The sequence below is a fragment of the Myotis myotis genome, unplaced genomic scaffold (assembly GCF_014108235.1).
Source record: "Myotis myotis isolate mMyoMyo1 unplaced genomic scaffold, mMyoMyo1.p scaffold_m19_p_15, whole genome shotgun sequence".
NCBI classification, from domain to species: domain Eukaryota; kingdom Metazoa; phylum Chordata; class Mammalia; order Chiroptera; family Vespertilionidae; genus Myotis; species Myotis myotis.
In genome coordinates, this window is record NW_023416319.1 from 32469748 (window position 1) to 32483596 (window position 13849).

Consider the following 13849-nt stretch of genomic DNA (forward strand, 5'->3'; position numbering starts at 1 on the left):
TTCCCCAATTTCTCCTGCACAACTAATGTAGCCAACTCTGGTAAGTCTTCCATAATTTCTCCTCGTTTCACAATGTCAATAATTTTCTTTTTTTCTTCAGAGTCTCTCCTGTTCTGTATAATCATTGAGATTTATCTTTATCTTAAAAGCTTCTTTTCTCTGTTTTGTCATAACATTTGTTTATGGGTTATCAGAGTTTTACATTTAGCAATTCTTAAAACTTTATTTTAATCATTTAAATCTTTAAGTCTTGCCTGGCTGGTGTGGCTTGGTGGTTGAGCACCAACCTATGAACCAGGAGGTTGAGGCTCGATTCCTGGTCAGCGCACATGTCTGGGTGGTGGGCTCCATCCCCAGTGGGGGAAATGCAGGAAGTAGTCATCATTGATGTTTCTATCTCTCTCTCCCTCTCCCTTCCTTTCTCGGAATTCAATTTTAAAAAAATCTTTAAGTCTTAAGATTTTGTAGCTCAATAAAGTATTGATTTTAAATTATGTGAAATATATTTAAAGTTAATTTATAGATATTTTAATCTTCATTTAAAAATATTAAGCATTAATACAATGGGATTGGCATGAGGATAGAAATATAGATCAATAGAAAGGAATAGAATCCAGAAACCAATCTATATGATATTCGACAAAGATATCAAGGCAATGCAGAAGATAAAGGAGAGTCTTTTCAATAGTGATGCATGAACAACTGGATATCTATCTCTCTATCTCTCTATCTATCATCTCTCTATCTATCTCTCTATCTATCTATCTATCTATCCATCCATCCATCCATTCAGGGTTGGCCCTGGCAAAAGACTGCTACTGGGGAAGGGCACCAAAGATTTCAGTATTCATGCACATAAGTCAAGCTGCCTCAAGCACACTGCTAGTGTCCCTCCTCAACCATTTGACAAATTTGCAGTTATGTCAGGAGGCGAAGGTGGGACACTGAAAAACTCTGAAGAACAGAACTCATGAAACCTTTAGCAAAACTGAAATCCAGTGAGGACCCAGCTCAATTTCTGAATAGATTCAGGTAAGTAGTCCCCTGCCTTATTTAACAAAGAAAAACTCCCCTATCGCAGGATATAACATCATCTGGGGATGCTATAGTTCCCTCATACATACCCTGTGTTATACAAGAAAAAGTATGAGACCTGTGAAGAGGTAATATCATGTAATAGGTAATCTAAAAAAAAAAAAAAAAAAAAAAGCAGACAATACAAGGTCAGGTACTGGAGTTCGCTGATGAGAATATACATTAACTATAATTAATATGTTCAAAAAATGAGAGAAAAGAGATAAAATAGATAAAAAGATGGAAAATTTCACCAGAGTATTATAATTTTAAAAAAGTGAAATCTAATGTATATTTTAGAACTAGAACTATAAAATATAATTACTGCAATTAAAAACTGAATGAATAGATTTAACAGATTAGACAAAGAACTCAGGATCAATGAATAAAATAGGTCAGTAGAAATGGCCAAACAGAATCAAAGAGAGAAAAAAGGAGAAAAACTCCTACATGACACAAAAGTAGGTGAGACACACTAAAAAGGTCAAATGTACATGTAATTGGAGTCTCCAAATAGAGAAAAGCAGAGTAGAATGATAGCAATATTTTTAGGTATTTTATCCAAGAACTTCCCTAAACTAATGAAAATCAGCAACTCACAGTTAAGAAGCTTAGGAAATGTCCAGCAGGATTTGAAAAAGAAGCCTAGATATATCATAGTCAAATTCCTAAAAATCAAAGCTAAAGAAAAATTTTAAAACTTGTCAGAACTTAAAGATAAATTAACTGCAAGAATTAGCAAGTTTAATAGCTAATTTCTGAACAGAAACAAGGGAAGCCAGGGCGGGGAATGAGGCCCACAGATACGGGAGAGGGGAGGAGTTTGCGTTCTTTTTCAAGTTTTTTCCCTACAAATCATAGGCACTCACTGGGAACACTAGAGAAAATCCTGAGAAAGATTTCTTCTTTCTCAGACCTCATGGGGAAGAGAAGAAGGTGCTGTGCAAAGGGCACAAGACTGCCTAGATCTCTCTCCTCTATCCCCGCTTTGTCCTCTATTCCCCTATCTCTCTCTATGAAACAGTCTTCATATATGGAGTTGAGGAAGGGAAACACAATTGTTGTCTCTAGGGTAATGATAAAAACTCTTTGCAACTGGAGGAAAGAAACCTGAAAAATACCTCCTATTCCTGGGGGAGGAACTGGAACGCTATGCTTTGTCCTATGACCATCCTCAGATTTTGATGTCCATGGGAGTTCCTGAAACCAATCTCCCATGGATGCTGAGACTACTATATATGCTGGGCCCAGAACCAGAGCTGGAGGAGAGGACAAGGATTTTAAAGGTTACACTCCCCAAACCCAGGGAAATAGTACCTATCTAAACGGAGGTTTAAGCAGAGCATTAGAGCGCTTGCTGTGGCAGCACATATACCAAAGAGAACATCAGAGAATGCCACTCCTGCCCCACTCCCTCCACAACATGAACAAGCATAAAAGAGACAGTGGGCAGTGCACTGGTGGGAGAGCTGCAATATGCAGACCCTCTCTGTAGCACAGTATAAAGGAAGAGTGAAAGCCGAGGGTGGAACAGATCATGGGAAACACACTGGCCAACCAGCCCTCAACCTGAGCACTTGGTCATTAGGGGATCTGAAGTCTGGCATGCACTGAGAGTAGACAAAGCAAAGCTGAAGACTGCCCTGTATGGAGACGTGGTAGACTGGACATAGCCAAGGAAAGAGTTAGTAAACTTGAGGAGATGTCAGTAGAAATTACCCAAACTGAAACAAAAGAATAAAAGGTACAAAAAAATAACAACAACCAGAATATCCAAGAACTGTGGGATAAACCCAAGTTGTTTATATGCATTATTGGAATGCCAAAAGGAGGAAAGAGAAACACGGATAGAAGAAATAGTTGAAGAAATAATAGTTGACAATTTTCCAAAATTAATGGCATCGAACCACAGATTTAAGAAGTCCAGAGAAAACCAAGTAGGATAAATACCAATCAAACAAACAACAGCACATACCTATGCATATCATAACAAAACAGTTGAAAACAAAAGAGAAAATTTGAAGTTAAAAGAAATGCATGACATACAATTGTACTTTGATAGGCAAAAACAAAACACAACTTGAAACCATATCTCATGTCTTATACAAAAGCTAACTCAAATGTGTTGTAGATATAAATGCAAAACATAAAACTATAAAACTAAAAGAAAATTTAGGAAAACAATATTTGTGACCTCAGGTTCAGCAAAGATTTTTTTTTTTTTTTAGGCATTATACCAAAAACATGATACTTAAAAAAAAATTATGAATTGGATATTATCCAATTTAAATATTTTTGATCTGTGAAGACATTGTTACGTGCATGAAAAGATAAACTTGCAATTGGAAGAAAATATTCGCAAATCAAATTTCTGACAAAGGTCCTGTATCTAGAAAACATATAATTCATAAATCTTAACAAAAAGCCCCCTTTATTTTAAGCTCTCCAGGTGATTCAAACATACAGCCAAATTTGGAAACCTCTCTTCTATGACATCCTATTTCACTTTCTGAGAAACATAACTTTCCTTCTGTCTTACATTTAAGTTGGCTAAGAGACATAAATATAAATTCCAGTCTCAGTCATTCATGTTCCTTCTAATCTGGGTAGCTTTCTGGTGTGTGCATCGGCAGCCTGAAGGAGTTTGGACTGATATTTCACTTCTGGTTCTTCGGCAACTTCTATTTATTCTATTCTTTCTTGCACCTGTAGTTTAAATTTGGCTTTAGAAACTAGGCAGGTATCTCTCATGAAAGGCAAAATATACAATGTAAAACATTGATATTGTCTTTAAAAGATCATTAAATGAAAATGCATCTCGTTATGTCTGTGTAACTTCTAAATTACTGAAGTTAATACACCTTCGAGCATCTCTCTAGGAGTAACCAGGACTGTCTTTTTCATTGAGGATAAAACTTCAGGCAAATCCACTGAAGGTGGATAAGTTGCAGTAAATTAATTCTTCTAACATTGATTTTTATGATTTGCCTACCAGTTTGTTTCCAAGGAAAATTTTGTTTTAGAGTGGTGATATTCACATTTTAGTAGGCATGAAAATCATCTAGGGAACACATGTTTTCGTTATTGTATTTTCAAAATAGATTCTTAACCTCCTAACCACAGAGATTGTGTGTAGTTAATGTTGGGGAAAATCCCCCAAACTTATATTTTTAAATAAGTACCTTTCCGTAACAGAGAATTTCAAATAACAGTGATTAATATGGGAAAACTGGGGCCATAGAACACCCCTTAATAGTCCTGGGTAAGGAAATCATCTCTGAGAATTTTGCATGTTTGTATCTTGTAACTGAAAACCAGCACAGATATTGAGTTTCACCAACACAGACATTCTGAGGCAAAATAAAACTGGTTAAAATATAAGGGGAAAAATTCTAGCTTTGAAAATGAGCCTCCCTTTCACTGCCCTTTTTTTTTTTTTTTTAAATCAATGACAACTTCTGCAAAATGACTCACTGGAGAGTTATTATGCATCAAGTATGATAATAGTCATTAATATTCTGTCCACAAATGCAATTCACTTGGTAAACGCCAGTCTCTTTGAAGCATGAAGTACCTAATGTAATTGCATTCTGCAGCTAGGATGTGCACTGACCCCTGAGTGGCCATGTGGGTCTCTCGCTCGAAGCATTGGATAGAACCCACAATGCGTAGCCCTGAAGTGGGGCCTTTTCATTCCCATTCTTCCTCCCATCCCATTTTCTTTCTTCTTTTCTTTCTCTGTTTAAAAAAAATAATAGTTTATTGATTTTTAGAGAGAGAGGAAATTGGGAAGAGAGAAACATTGATGTAAGAGGGAAACATGGATCCGTTGCCTTCTGCACGCCCCATAATGGGGCTTGAGCCCGAAGCCGGGCATGTGCCCTGAACAGGAATGGAACCAACCACCTTTTGGTGCACAGGATGACACCAACCAACTGAGCCACACTGGCCAAGGCCCGCATCCCATTTTGTCTTAGACTACTGAGTTATATTTAGAATCAAGAAGGCACGAATATTTCATCTTATGTTCCTAATAGAATGTGAAAATATTCTGGCTGTTTAGAAGACAAGTATAAAAAGCAATTTAGGTCCTCACATGTTTGTAGTAATTACTATAAAACCAGCAAGGGGTAATAGGAAGGCAATTTGGTTATCACCACAGTATAACTTTTGCCTTTTCCTCAGATTTTAGCCATTTCTTTAGTGATGAATTGTGGGAAACACTGTCATTATATCCACCCCTAAATACTTTCCCCATCAAATGCATTTTCTTTTCTCCTTCATTTGCCATTTAACTTTTGCTAAGTACAACTGGGAATGGCATTATGGTCTCAGATAATAGAAGAAAAATTAAATGTGTGTTGAAAAGCTCTCTGGTGCCTTTTCTAGAAGGGTGAAGCTCATTGTCATGCATGAGCCTTTTGGTTGAGTTCCAATGGAGGACACAGGAGTGTGATTCTAGAAAATCCTATTATGAGTTTTGGGAGCTCAAGCCAGCCAGCCAAACAGTTGCTACTGCTCAGGCATCCCACCCTTTGCATTTGTTAAATTGTATTTCTCATTAGAGATAACACTTGTAACAAGCCAGAGGAAAGTAGGTCTTGCTGCAGCTTAATTTGAGAAAATTGATTAAGATAAATTTAAGATTGTGCCCATCTTAGAGAAAAAGGAAAGAACTCATTATAAAAAGAATGGACTGCTTGCTATTATTCCGATAGAGTCCAATTTAACAAGCAAATTTATGCACGGTTCAAGCCAACTGCTAGGCATTTGTATTTTGCTTGGTGGTTCCTAAAGAAAAAAATTAACCCACATGAGGAAGTGAGCAGATGTTGACACAGACAAATTTGGAAAATATACAGAAAATTATAAAAGAAAATTAATATTACTGCGAACATTTCAATGCATATGCTTCCAGCCTGCTTTCTATGTGTGCATGTATGTTGTTTTTGGCATCATATTTTACACACTGCTTTGTATGCTGCCTTTTTTAAACCTTAAAGCTTGAATTGTAAACATTTCCCAAAGCTATTAAAATGTTTGACAAACATAAATTTAATGTTTGTTTAATGCTACCTTTACTTATGCATTATAATTTAATTAACCATCCTATATAATAAAGATGTAACATGCAAATGGTCGTTACGCCGTGAAGCGTAAGGATCGACCGGGTAACAACTGGATCACTGATCAGCAGGAGGGTGGGGCAGCGAGCTACAAGCAGGCGTGGAGAGCTACAGGAGGGGGCAGGGCAGCAAGCAGTGAGGGGGTCGGTGGGGGGGGGGCGGCGGAGGGAGCTACAGGAGGGCGGAGCAGTGGGAGGAGCTACAGGAGGGTCGGGCAGCAGGCCGAGGGCGGCAGGGAGCTACTGGTGAGCTTCTGATGCACAGATTCATGCGCAGGGCTACTAGTTCTTTTATAATTGGACATTAAGTTTATCTATAATACTCTGATAATCTTGATCCATCATAATGATACCATTGTAATGAATAATAGGAAAGGAGCAAAGGAAAGGCCAGACATTATAGGCATGTCATTTGTGCAGCTTCACCAGGAAGCTGCAGCTTTGCATGCCCCAGGGAACCCCTGGCCCATTCCCCATGGATTATGGGGGGAAGGGACTAGACAAAGGGGAAGATGGGTGCAAGTGCAGGGAAGTGAGGGTGGCAAAGGGAAGACGTCTGTCACTCAAATCTGGGGACAGAGATCATTGGCTAGAGTGGGCAGGACCATTGCAAGCCCACCGAAAGGTTGGGAATACATAATCCCCTAAACACGGAGTCCCCTCTCTTGGTTCTCTGGTTCCTTTGCTTTTGTTCCTGCTTCCTTGCATTCATCTATGTTCCCTCCATGGCCATGTGACCATATGTGGGCCCCACACACAATGGATTAATAGACGGCAGCTGGGAACACAAACTAAGCTAGCCACTTGATTAGACTGTGTCCCACATGGAAAGGAAACTCTGGACTTGGCTTTGATTGTAGCTCTGCGGAAGGCAAAATGGGACTTCTTCCTTGCCAGGACAGAGGGAAATGGGATCTTGGAAACTCAGGGGTGCAAGTCCACAGAAATAAAGCTTTCTACGCTATCTCATCTTCCCACGTGGGTCTCAGAAAATTCCTTTCCATGGGATATTGCAAGAAACCCACTCCCACTAGCAACCTGTGGAGACATGGAGAGCTCCCCACCGATAACAGTGGAAGGCCTAAATATGTGTGGAAGATCTCATATTTTGACAAGAAAATTAAGTTGGGTCTCCCTGACACAACCCGAGTGTCCAACATTTCAATTCAGACCCCAGCAGCGGTTTTCAACCTGTGGGTCACCAACAATGAAAATACATCCTGCATATCAGATATTTACATTATGATTCATAACAGTAGCAAAATTACAGTTATGAAGTAGCAACAAAAGTAATTTTATGGTTGGGGGTCACCACAACATGAGGAACTGTATTAAAGGGTCACGGCATTTAGGAAGGTTGAGAACCACTAGGTTAAGGGTTCAGTCTCAGAAGACTGCCCCCACCCCCCCATTTCAAATACCAGTTGTAATGAGGTACCCAGGCTATCTGCACTTTTGTCCATCTTGGCTACAAATCTGGGGATTCCTGCAACCCCTCTTCAGATTTGCTAGCTTGCTGGAAGGACTCACAGAACTTAGGAAAATTCTGCACTTGCTATTATAGTTTATTACTACTAATAAAAATAACTAGTCAGATGAAGAGATATATAAGGTGAGGTCCAAAAGGGTCTTAAACACAGGAGCTTCTGTCTTCCTGGAGTTGGGGGGTGCAACCCTCCCCATGTCTCAATGTGTTCATCAACTCAGAACCCCATCACTTAGGAGTTGTTGTTTTTTTTATGAGCATTTCTTTATGTAGGAATGATTGACTAAATAAATAATGGGTCATTCAGGATTGAACTCAATGTGTAGCCCCTGTCTCCATCCTTCAAAGCAGTTTTATTTTAATTGAGAAAGCACCTGAGGTCAGTTAACCTTACCCGATAAAAAGTCCTTGAGACTGCCCTACAGCTATGGAGGGGATCTTTTCCCTCTCAAACACATTTGCTCTACCCCAGAGGCAGCAGTGCCTGCTTGAATGCATCTCAAACAGGCCTCTTGATAGTAACACTTTGATCCCAGTCTCTATTCCCTCCACAGGAAGGCTCCTGGATCCACCTTGGCCCACACTCTGCTCCACTCTCACTCCCACCCCAAGCTCCTCCACTCCCACCGAGATCCAGTGTCTGGGGCCTTGTTTGTTCAGGGAGGGAGAAGGGAACACAAGAAAAGTAACAAATAGAACAAGCTGCATTCAGAATCGCAAACTGGCACTTTGCCATAATAATAACAATATTAATAACAACATTAAAAGCCAATAATATTTATAAGAGCTTAATATGTATAAGTGCCAGGTATTGCTCTAAACACTTTATATGCATTATTGTAATAAATTCTTACAACAGCCCTCTAGGCTGTCATCACCATTTTACGGAGGGGGAAACTAAGTTACAAAGAGGCCTATTCAGATGGTAGGTGGGGAAATTGGACTTAAACCCAGACATTCTGACTCCAGTGCCAAGGCCACATGAGACTACACTGATAGATCAGAAAAGGAGAAGAATGAATTAAAGATTTCCTGGAGGAACGTTTGTCATTCCTCTCAGCAGAAGTCATAAGCCTGAGGACAACATGGGAGGGGGTATTGCACGTCCAGAAAAGACTGCCTCTCCATGGTCCCAGAACCTCCTGTAAATTCTCTCTCCTTAATGTCTCTGCACGTGCTAGTTTCTATATTTCTCGATCCCAGTCTCAGTCTATCTTTGATCTTTTACCTCTCACGTCAGTGAAAGATCAAATATAGGGTGTTCCAGAAAAATATGGACATGGAAACAGGAAAGTAGTTATAGAATCTAGGTAAACACATTTTAATCAACTAGAACAACAACACATAATTGGTTAGTAGTGAGGAAATAATGCAAGGAATCCAGGAAGCCCTGAGATATCTTTAAAAATTTGAACATGCATTTGTTCTAAACTAGCCAACTTATTTTTTCCCTATAACTGTCACCTTCTTCTTCTCCCTCATTTGCTCTCTCTATTTCTTTTTGCTTACTCTTTTCTTTCAATGATGGGAGCAACATAGAAATTTAAATATAATGACCTCTGTAACATTTCCTAAACCATCCTTTCTTTGTAATAGATTCTGCACGAGCTCTAAACATAATTATGGTAATTTGTGTCACTGAATTAATTTATACATTTAAAGAAGAAAGTATACCTTAATACTCAGATGTTACTGTGGTGGAAAAACACTTTTTAAATTGGAAGCTAAAGGCAAAACAATTTATCAGGTCCTATGTGCCAACTGAAAGTCCCTTAAAATGGAATATTGTGGATTTCTTTCTTTTTTATTTTTTTGGTAAGTAAAAACATTTTAGAGTACTTTTGTTTTTTCTTTCAACCACTTGTAGAATTGAGTATAGTTTGAAGCCTAGTCTTTTGGGCTTCTGCTTTCTACAAGTCACATAGTGGAGATGTTTGTATTTGCCAAAATTGAAAAGGCCAGAATTATAAAAAAAAAAAAAAAAAAAAAAAAAAATCACATGTTGCATAATTCTATTCCCCTTGCCAGAGCAGGCTCAGCTCCTTTCTGGTGAGATGAGGTCAAATGGAGACCTCCTTCTGAGTCATTTCCAGAAAAAGCTGTTTGTAGTCTCCACACATTTTCAGTGAGCAGATGATGCTAGGGATGCTGCTGCTGCTGATGGTGATGATGATAATAATTAAGACTTTTCTGAATAATTCTTGGAACACAGTTTCCTGCTGCACAAAATGGATGAAAGATATGGCATTCGGATTCAGAATAGTCCTCCAGTGTGGTGTGGTGGCTTGTAAGGCAGAAAGCATCATAGAATGCATTGGCATGAGAATAGTGAGGCATGATAAGCATGTCTCTCCTTTCGTCCCTGTCATGATGGAATGTTCACCCAAATTACCATCCAGTCCTGAGTCTCTGTGGAGGGGCGAAGACACAAGCCCACAGGGTCAGAAGTTGAGTCTGTAAGGGTTTAAAAGAAAGGACTGAAAAGTATCTAAGACTACTAAGAGTATATGAATGTTTGCTGGTCACAAGCTCTGGGTAAGCAAGAATTTCTCCATCATTAGGACTTCTGTTCCTGCCATGATGGAAAGACCTGTATCAGACTAACTCTCCTGCCAAGACAAACTAGAAAAGCTGGGTAAAATAACAGTTTGAAAGCACTGAGGAGCAGGCAAGTCAGCCAGGAACTCTGAGAGAAGTGAGGTGCACTGGGGAGAGCCCACATTTACTTCCACATCATCCCTTGGCATTTGCCAATTTTATAGATCAGGAAATAGAAACCTCACAGGTAGAGGCAGCTCAGGGTTTTGACATTCTTACTAAGTACGGAAACAGATGTTAGAACTCGAGCTGTCAAGGTAGCAAGGAATTGAAGACCCAAAGTCTTGGAAAGGAGGGAATCTTGGAGAAATAAGCCTGAAATTATGTGTGAAATTTCCCCTGAGGCCTTCACCAACTCCCAGTTGCACTCACATGAGATAAATACGCCAAGTCTCTGAAGAAAACAGTGGACAGCAGCAGCTGGGAAGCTAAGTAGCTGAGCAGAGGTTTTTGGCAGGCATCTAACACTGAATAGATGGAGGTTGGGGTTCAGGGCTCAACAAGGTAGAGAAACCCTGGGAAATACCCTCATGCTTTTAGCTGAGGCTCCAGAAGAATTCACTAAGTGTTTGGGCTAAGCCATAGCATTATAGGCAACCTTGAAATAAACAATATTTCCATTATCTAATTACTGTTTTGCAAATCATATCAAAGCTTAGAGGCTTAAGACGATAACTTACTATCTCTCACAGTTCTAGAGGTTGACAGGTTCAGTTGGGTGGTGCTTGCTTGGTGTCCTTTATTTGAGGCTGGACTCATTTGAAAGCTTCTTTGGTCAAGTATCTGGAGCCTGGGCTGGGAGGTCTGGAATAGCTGGGGAGTGATTGAGTTGAGCATTTATGTTTATAGGAGTCCTCTCCATGTGAATATTTTGGGCTTCTTTACACACAGAAGTCTCAGTGCAGCTGGGCTTCTTATATGGTGGCTGGCTACCTCCAGACTGGGCATTTCAAAAAAACGAGAAGTAGAGCAGGAAGTCTTTTAAGACATGAGTTCCAAGATGGCACAGCATCACTTCTGCCATATTATATTGGTCAAAGCAGTCTCAGAGCCCACCCAGGTGTTAGAGCAGGAGACCAACTCCCTCAGCTCAATGGGGGGAGTGTCAAAGAACTTAAGGCCATCTTTAATACGCCACAAACTAGTTCTAATAAAGCTCTAGGCAAGGCCTTGACTGGACGAAGTTGATCTTTACGTACTCATCTGCCTGTCAGAAAAAATTAAGTCCTCCAAGGGGAAAGATGACATCATCCAGAGATCCTGCAAGTTGTTCATACACAATGTTTGACATTCAATGAAATATTACGAGGAAGGCCAAGAAATAGAACTAGATCAAAAAGAAAATGAAAAACACAAATAACAGAAACAGGTCCAGATGTTGGAGTTATAATGTAGGAAATTTAAAATAAGTATGAGTAGCATGATTGAGAAATTTTTTTAAGGAAAAGATGGAGTTTTGCTAGAAAACTAGTATCTTTAAAAATAATAGAGTCAAATTAAAATTCAAAAACTTAAAAAAATAAATATCAGCTATTATGACTTCAGCAGATCAAACATGAAATAAGAATGGACCATTATACTAAAATATAGATTAATAGAACATATCCAGATCTAAACATACATAGAATAAAAGGATTAAATATACAGAATGAGTGTAGGAAATATACTGTAGATGGTTAAATGTCTACCAAATATCACTGGAGTTCCAGGAAAAGAAGATATAAAAGGAAACAGACACAATTCACTTGAAGGAATACTGGCCAGAAATTTTCCGTAAGTTGGAAAACATCAAGCTTACAAGACGCTGAAGTGCTATAAAACTCAAGAAGGATTAATACAAAGGAGACCACATTTAGACACAAAATACAGAGACAAAAATCTTTCAAGTAATAAAAAAGACACCCTCCTTCAAAACAAGACTGACAATTGACTTTTTATATATATATATTTTATTTTTTACAGAGAGGAAGGGAGAAGGATAGAGAGTTAGAAACATCGATGAGAGAGAAACCTCGATCAGCTGCCTCCTGCACACCCCCTACTGGGGATGTGCCCGCAACCAAGGTACATGCCCTTGACCGGAATCAAACCCGGTACCCTTCAGGCCGCAGGCCAACGCTCTATCCACTGAGCCAAACCAGGCAGGGCTGACAATTGACTTTTAATAGAAATATTGAATTCCAGAATTCAATACATTGGTTGATATTTTTTAAGTATTGAAAGAAAATAACTGCCAATTTAAAGGTCTATCTGTAGTGAAGTTATCCTTATAAAATAAAGCAACATAAAGACAGATTTAGACAAATAAAACATGAGAATCTGTCTCCAGAAGACCTGCACTAAAAGAACTACTAAAAAGAAAATGTTATTCAGAAAAAGAAATATATGATTTCATATGGAAACAAAATTATGCAGGAAGGAAATGAAGATCACTGTGGGTGGAGAGATAGTGGGGAAATCTAAACAAATATTGATGATTAAGAAAAATAATGACAAAATATTTTGTGGTTTGAAATATACAGAGAGTTATAATACATGAGAACAATAATATAGAAGGATATGGGGGATCATAAAGAGAGTTGAAGTGCTATAGATTGCATTGTCTGGGAAGCATGAAAGAACTAATGTTAGGAAGACTTATAAAATTAAAACTGCATCTAGATATGTCTAAGATAATCACTACTAAGGGAGAAAATAGAAAAATAGTTTTAAAGATACTTGATTGACTCAAAAGAAGACAAGAATAAATAACAGTAACAAAGAAAGATTCAATAAATATAAAATAAACTAGAGGTCTGGTGCATGAGATTTCTCGCACTGGGGGGAGAGGGTCCCTCAGTCCAGCCTGCGCCCTCTCGCAGTTCGGGATCCCTCATGCGGTTCGGGACCCCTCGCGCCTTAGGCCCACCTGCTTGCTGCTCCTTACTGCTTGGCTCGCTGCTCCTTAGTGAGCACACTGACCACCAGGGGGCTGCTCCTGCATTGAGCGTCTGCCCCCTGGTGGTCAGTGTGCATCATAGTGACTGGTTGTTCCGCCATTCAGTCAATTTGCATATTGGGCTTTTATTATATAGGATAATCAGATAGTAGATTTAAACCCAAATGTAGCAGTAATTATAGTAAATGTTAATGAGCTAAAAACACTGATTAAATGACAAAGATTGCTAGAGTGCATATAGAAAAAAACAAAATCCAATTGTATACTTCTTACAAGGTGTAAATGTTAAGTATAAAACAACCCTCAAAATAACATGCAACACTAATCCCCCAAAAGCGGATATAATGACTACATTATAAGGCAAAGTAAACTTAAGGCAATAGCATCACTAAGAGATATTATAGCATAAGATAGGCACACAGTATACAAAGCAAAAATAAACAAATTAAAGAAGAAATTGAGAAATTCAAAATTATAGTTGGATATTTAAATCAATAGTTTCAGTGATAAAAAGGACAATCCAACAAAACAAAAAACAAACAACCCCCCCCCCACACACACACACACAAAATCTCACATACACACACACAAACAAAACCCAGGATATACCATCTAGACAACATCTTAA